Below are 8,356 nucleotides of genomic sequence, written 5' to 3' on the forward strand. Positions count from 1 at the left end.
TTTTACTGTGTCAGTCAATTTTAGAAAGTGTAATTAAAGTAGAAAGAACAACATTTTGTATAAACACAAAATCTGAGATGGTTAAATCTGTCTACACTATGTAACAATTCTGCACTTATGTTTTCGCAGGCACATTTTGAACACTGGAAGAAAATAACAATGCAAAACACAACCACTGTGACACAGTTCTTTCTAACTGCATATGATGTCAATGGCAACATTAGATATTTTTATTTTATAATCACCCTAGTGGGTTACCTTTTGATAATTTTTGATAATATAGTTGTCATAACAGTCATAACATGTCACAGAAAACTCCATGAACCCATGTACATATTTATCTATAACCTTGCCCTGAATGGACTGTATGGTAGCTGTGCCTTTTATCCTCAATGTATACAAAGCCTGCTATCAGAAAACCCAGCTATATCTAAGATTGGTTGTTATGTTCAGATATTTTGTATTCACACATATGGATCCTTTGAATTTTCAATATTTGCCCTGATGGCGTATAATCAATATCTGTCCATCTGTCATCCATTGAGGTACAACAGCATTATGACCCTATCAAAAGTCACTCATCTTTTGGTGTTTGTGTACATGTATCCTGTTTGTATTTTTACTGTTCATTTTTATTTAACTATAAGGCTGCCTTTATGTGGGACTGTCGTAGATAAGGTATGCTGTGACATCTGGTCAGTTGTCAAACTTTCATGTGAAGATACCACTATCAGTAGTATATTCAGCATTTTTGTTATGATCATTTGTATGGTTCCATCATTGCTTGTAGTTTTGTTCTCTTATGTCAGAATCCTTGATGTCTGCCTGAAGGCTACAAAGGAAGCTTGCATTAAAGCACTGGAAACCTGTGCACCTCATTTAGTGACTTTCATAAACTACTGTATTGCTACTTTTTTTGAAGTTACCCACCATCGTTTTGACATGACAAAAATGCCTCATGTTGTACGTGTTTTAATGTCAATAGATTCTCTTTTGTCCCCCCCTCTGTTAAACACCATCATCTATGGAGTTAAATTGCAGGAGATAAAAAAGAGGATCCTGCAAATGTTCTATGCAAGAAAGACAAATTCTGTTGAAGTATCTCAGGGAAACAAAATGATAAGGACATGTCTCTCAGAAAGCAGGTAAAACATGTTGTAAACGTTACAGTTCAGATCTCCCCAGTGTCACTCAGCAGCTGGTTACAGCCATCTCTTTATTTTCCCATTTAATTGATATACTGCCATTTTATACCGGTGATAATTGACACAGATAGTCAGAGCCCTCCGTTGGAGGCTATTAAAATGTCAGAGTTGCAACAAGTATTTGACCACCACCTGTGATCATTAAATGTGTTCATTAACTTCCATTACTAAATAGTCTGGGAATTGCAATGATACTAATTTTATCACCACCCAACACAGGTTCTGTGCATCATATTATTTAGTGCTGTTCATGTCCAATTCCTTGTCTGTCAATGAGTGGCCACAACATCATTCATATGTTAGTGCTAGTTCCAGAATAAAGATTGTTTTCCAAACTTAGGTTCTGTATCGAATGATGTTGAAAAAACTGTGTTGTGCATTTAATCACTGGAGGGGAACTTGTCGTTTCTGTAGTTTACAAAACTGTTATGATTGGCAGTTGAAGGGGGTGATACACTACACATTACTTATTTTTTAAATCATAACTATTTTTATTATTATTGTTATTTATTATATATATATATATATATATATATATATATATATATATACACTCACCTAAAGGATTATTAGGAACACCTGTTCAATTTCTCATTAATGCAATTATCTAACCAACCAATCACATGGCAGTTGCTTCAATGCATTTAGGGGTGTGGTCCTGGTCAAGACAATCTCCTGAACTCCAAACTGAATGTCTGAATGGGAAAGAAAGGTGATTGTGAAATACTCAGACCGGCCCGTCTGGCACCAACAACCATGCCACGCTCAAAATTGCTTCAGTCTGCTCAGTTACTGGGATTTTCACGCACAACCATTTCTAGGGTTTACAAAGAATGGTGTGAAAAGGGAAAAACATCCAGTATGCGGCAGTCCTGTGGGCGAAAATGCCTTGTTGATGCTAGAGGTCAGAGGAGAATGGGCCGACTGATTCAAGCTGATAGAAGAGCAACTTTGACTGAAATAACCACTCGTTACAACCGAGGTATGCAGCAAAGCATTTGTGAAGCCACAACACGTACAACCTTGAGGCGGATGGGCTACAACAGCAGAAGACCCCACCGGGTACCACTCATCTCCACTACAAATAGGAAAAAGAAGCTACAGTTTGCACAAGCTCACCAAAATTGGACAGTTAGGACTGGAAAAATGTTGCCTGGTCTGATGAGTCTCGATTTCTGTTGAGACATTCAGATGGTAGAGTCAGAATTTGGCGTAAACAGAATGAGAACATGGATCCATCATGCCTTGTTACCACTGTGCAGGCTGGTGGTGGTGGTGTAATGGTGTGGGGGATGTTTTCTTGGCACACTTTAGGCCCCTTAGTGCCAATTGGGCATCGTTTAAATGCCACGGCCTACCTGAGCATTGTTTCTGACCATGTCCATCCCCTTATGACCACCATGTACCCATCCTCTGATGGCTACTTCCAGCAGGATAATGCACCATGTCACAAAGGTCGAATCATTTCAAATTGGTTTCTTGAACATGACAATGAGTTCACTGTACTAAACTGGCCCCCACAGTCACCAGATCTCAACCCAATAGAGCATCTTTGGGATGTGGTGGAACGGGAGCTTCGTGCCCTGGATGTGCATCCCACAAATCTCCATCAACTGCAAGATGCTATCCTATCAATATGGGCCAACATTTCTAAAGAATGCTTTCAGCACCTTGTTGAATCAATGCCACGTAGAATTAAGGCAGTTCTGAAGGCGAAAGGGGGTCAAACACAGTATTAGTATGGTGTTCCTAATAATCCTTTAGGTGAGTGTATATATATATATATATATAATACATTGAATAATTAATTAATAATAATACATTCACAATTTACACAGGTGTATAAGAGATATACAGTAAACAATATGTAAGGTCTTACATCCTGGAATGAAAAAGCTGCAGGTGCGTGTCAGCATGGTGATGTTCTGAGTGTAGGAGAGTGCAGGATCGAGGGTGACTCAGGTTCTTAGCGTAAGAAGAGGGAGAGCGTGTTGTAGTTTCTAAGGGGATTGAGGTGGAGAGGTCAGCAGAAGGTGAGGAAGGGGGGGGAAGGTTGAGCTTGAGGTGATGTGAGTGCATTCAGGCAGAGATAGCGGACAAGCAGGAAGAGATGCAAGAGGGGATGAGGGTGTTGGATGAGGGAAAAGACAGGAAGATCTCTGCATCATCTGTGTAAAAATGGTAAACAAAACCATGGGATGCGATGAGGGGGCCCAGGGAGCAAGTGTAGAGAGAGACGGAGCCTTGGGGTACACCTATGAGGAGAGGTTGGGGGGTGGATGAGGAACCTCACCATGTCACTTGGTAGGTGAAGAGGCCCCAAATTCCTCACGCACACATGAGGTTACCAAAGAGGACATAATGAGACCAGCTTCTAACGGTTTGTACCAGATGCATCCCTCTGCAGATACACAATACAAATTTAGTACAGAACGTACGTTCTAGTACAATCACAAGAAGATGGGGAAGTGGGCACACAACCCCCCTATGCCTATCTAGACATGCGTTAGATACGTGTGGAATATAAATAACGAAATGGCTACATATGTCTCCATATTTGGGCATAAAATAGAAAGCATTGTGTTTAGGTTTAATCAGGAAGATAGTGAGGATATTATAAGATAGGGAGTTGTCTCCCCCTTATTGGTTCAAACTCACCCTGTCCAGGATATCGCAGTATGTACTGTATATAACACCCTGTAAGCTCTATGATTTAATGGAAGAAAGGACAGAGACCTGCGTGTCTGTGTGTATTACTTTTCTCCAAGCGGCTTGAATAAAGACTCTGTTTGATTCAATCTACTCTACAGTCTGTTTTCTGAAAGCAATTAAAAAAGGGATTCTTCAGTAGGTCCAGTCGCTGAGGTAAGAGGAGAACCAGGTGAGAGCAGTCCCAGAGAGGTCAGCGAGGCAGGAGAGGAGGACGGAGTAATCGACAGTGTCAAATGCTGCAGAGAGATCGAGGAGGACGAGGACTGAGGAGAGGGAGGCCACCTGAGCAAAGCTGAGGCAGTCAGTGACTGCCAGGAGGCCAGTCTCAGTGGAGTGAGCTGTACGGAAGCCGGATTGCAGAGGATCAAGAAGTCAGTGATGGGAAAGAAATTCAGAGAGCTGACGGGGGACAGCACACTCAAGGGTCTTTGAAAGGAAGGGGAGTAGGGAGACGGGGCAGTAGTTCTGAAGAGAGATAGGGTCAAGGGTTGATTTCTTGAGGAGTGGGATGACAGCAGGAGTTGAAGAGGGAGGAGATGAAGGGGAGTAGAACAGGAGCAGTCGCTTGGAGGAGGCAAGTGGGGAGAGGGTCCAAGGCACATGTTGTGGGTTTGTGACCTAGGAGGAGAGAGGAAAGTTCAGAGTCCAAAAGAGGTGAGAATGAAGAAAAGGAAGTTGATCGGTGGGAGACTTGGGCGGGAGAGGAGGGGGAACTGTTGAAGTGCTTGCAGATGTCTGTGATCTTAGAGGAGAAGAAGGAGGCAAAATCATCTGCAGAGAGAGAGGAAGGAAGAGGAGGGGGAGGGGGTGCACAGAGGGAGGAGAAGGTGGAGTAGAGTTTGCAGGGGGTGTTGATAGAGATGCGCCAATCCAATAATCCGTATCGGTATCGGTCCGATACAGGCCAAAAACACTGGATCAGATATCGGAAATAAAAGATGTTGTAATCCGATATGATCCATCAACAAATCTAGCCTGAAACTTCACCTTAAAGGGGAACTCCACCGAAAATCCATATTTTCTCAGGTTATTCTATAAGTAGAAACCATATTATGTGGAGTGTGCAGTGCAATTAAACTACCACAAATCTACAGCTGGTGTGTTAACCCACCTAAAAGCCAAACACCCTTGTTCGAAACTAGCAATGACCGAAAAGGGAAGAGGAGCAACAAACAAATTAATATAATTCAGCTACATACACACAGCCAGCTATTGCCATTTATTTTGTATTGACTGGAACTCGAGCGTACACATGTTTTTTTCCGAACATAGAGCGACAGTCTGTGTGTTGAGTGTTGTTTGGAAACATGGAAAAGTAAATCGTTTAGTTAAGTAGATTATATAAATTAGTTACATACAGTGATTGAAAGGTATTCGATCCCCTGCTGATTTTGTACGTTTGCCCAGTGACAAAGAAATGATCAGTCTATAATTTTAATGGTAGGTGTTTTTTTACAGTGAGAGACAGAATAACAAAAAAAAAATCCAGAAAAACGCATTTCAAAAAAGTTATACATTGATTTGCATGTTAATGAGGGAAATAAGTATTTGATCCCCTATCAATCAGCAAGATTTCTGGCTCCCAGGTGTCTTTTATACAGGTAATGAGCTGAGATTAGGAGTGCTCCTAATCTCAGCTTGTTACCTGTATAAAAGACACCTGTCCACAGAAGCAATCAATCAATCAGATTCCAAACTCTGTGGCCTAGCCAGTCTCCAGACCTTAATCCCATAGAAAATCTGTGGAAGGAGCTGAAGGTTCGAGTTGCCAAACATCAGCCTCAAAACCTTAATGACTTGGAGAGGATCTGCAAAGAGGAGTGGGACAAAATCCCCCCTGAGATGTGTGCAAACCTGGTGGCCAACTACAAGAAACGTCTGACCTCTGTGATTGCCAACAAGGGTTTTGCCACCAAGTACTACGTCGAAGGGGTCAAATACTTATTTCCCTCATTAACATGCAAATCAATTTATAACTTTTTTGAAATGCGTTTTTCTGGATTTTTTTGATTTTTTGTTATTCTGTCTCTCACTGTTAAAATACACCTACCATTAAAATTATAGACTGATCATTTCTTTTTCAGTGGGCAAACATACAAAATCAGCAGGGGATCAAATAATTTTTTCCCCCACTGTAGGTATACACATATCTTAGCAGACTTACACAATTATAAAACATAAATAACCACTTATGAAAATATCATACAACTAAAATGTAACATCTTAAACAATGTGAAAGCATGTTTGTAATGCCTAAAGCCTGAATATTCCTTGTTTCGGCACCAGAGTTCACCTGAGCCACACTTTCTTCATATCCCGTTCCAGGACATTGATCAGCTCCCAATCATACAAATGAGGGGAGTTGCTTGGGAGTTTGTTCCAGATTGTAACAACTCACTGTGTGAAGAAGTGTCTCCTGTTTTCTGTCTTGAATGCCTTGAAGCCCAATTTCCATTTGTGTCCCCGGGTGTGTGGGTCCCTGCTGATCTGGAAAAGCTCCTCTGGTTTGATATGGTCGATTATCTTCATGATTTTTAAGACTTGAATCAAATCCCCATGTAGGTCCGTTCCAGGGTGAAAAGGTTCAGTTCCCTCAGTCTCTCTGTAGGACATTCCCTTCAAACCTGGAATAAGTCTGTTTGCTCGACTCTGAACTGCCTCTAGAGCAGTGATATCTTTCTTGAAGTGTGGAGCCCAGAACTGTACACAGTATTCCATATGAACTAGTGCATTGTAGTCTTAACATTACTTCCCTTGTTTTAAATTCAACACTTTTGGCAATGTACCCTAGCATTTTGTTTGCCTTTTTTATTGCTTCCCAACATTGTTTGGATGAGGAAAGTGAGAACTCCACATAGACTTCTAGGTCTTTCTCATGGGTTACTTCATCTAGTTCTATTCCTCCAATAGAGTAATCATAGTGGACATTTTTATTACCTGCATGTAATACCTGTAAAATCTGCCAGGTGTCAGCCCACACTTGAATATTATCTAAATCCCTTTGAATAACCTGTGCTGCCGAGATTGTATCTGCTGAGCCACCTATTTTTGTATCATCTGCAAATTTGACACGTTTGCTAACTATCCCAGAGTCCAGATCATGAATATAGATTAGAAAAAGCAGAGGCCCTAATACTGATCCCTGTGGAACTCCACTAACAACCTCACTGCAGTTAGAAGCAACTCCTCTAATCAACACCCTCTGTTTCTTATACATCAACCAGTTCATAATATCCATTTACTTACATTACCCTGAATACACACAGCTTCCAATTTTAGGATCAATCTTTGGTGCTGAACCTTGTCAAAAGCTTTCTGAAAATCTATATCATATCATATGCTTTCACAAGATCTACAGCAGCAGTTGCATGTTCAAAAAACTTGAATAAATTAGTAAGACATTATCTGCCTTGTCTAAACCCATGTTGACTATCTCCAAGAATATGGTTTTCATTAAGATGCTCCTCTATTTTCTGTCTACTTGTAAATTTTTTGAAAACATTATGAATGCAGGTGAGACTGATTGGTTTGTAATTTCCTGGCTCAGTTGTGTCCTCTTTCTTGTGGATTGGTATGACATTTGCTGTCTTCCAGTCAGTTGGCACATCCCCTGTTGTCATTTGGAATATTTTAGTTAATGGTCTATAAATAATGTCCCTCATTTCTTTAAGTACTGTTAGAAATATACCATCTTGTTTTTAATTCTGCTAATCCCTTTAGTACCTCCTCCTCATTTATCCTGATCTCTCTAAGATCTGACTGGACTGATTGTTAACCTGTGGCATGTTATCCAATCTTGTTCATTTTCAAAAATAATATTTCTTTAGCCTTTACCCGTTTCACTTCCTCCTTTATTGACCTCTTGCTGTTATAGTATTGAAAAAAGGTTTTTGCTTAGTTTTTAGTTTTTGCACTCTTCTATTAAACCATTTTAGACATTGTTTTTTGGTCCTCAATTTGCTAAGTTTTGGTTGGTTGGTCTCCCTGATTGGTTCCCTGAAAAACTGAGTTAGAAAGCAGTCATTTACCATCTCAACCATTTCTTTTTCTGCTTCTGTAGTCCCAACTGGGCTTTCCCAGTCTATGTTTGGGAAATTGAAATCCCCCATTATATCAGCCACATCCTTGCTACATGCAGTCCTGATTACATTGTACAATGCAACATCTTTCTGAATATCTGAGTTAGGTGGTCTGTAACACACTCCTACCACTAATCCTTCTGATCTCTTGTCCAAAAGATTCACCCACAAAGATTCTGTTCCATTATTGGGATCTAATATGAGTTCTTCTGCCTCAATGTCATTTTTCATATATAATGCTACCCCACCCCCTATTTGATTTTGCCTGTATCTTCTAAACTGTGTGTATCCTTCCAACTTGTATTCATCCCCATCATTTTCTGTAAGCCATGTTTCTGTCACTACTACAACATCATAGTA

Source organism: Amia ocellicauda, chromosome 3 (assembly GCF_036373705.1).
Source record: "Amia ocellicauda isolate fAmiCal2 chromosome 3, fAmiCal2.hap1, whole genome shotgun sequence".
In the NCBI taxonomy this organism is placed as follows: Eukaryota; Metazoa; Chordata; class Actinopteri; order Amiiformes; family Amiidae; genus Amia; species Amia ocellicauda.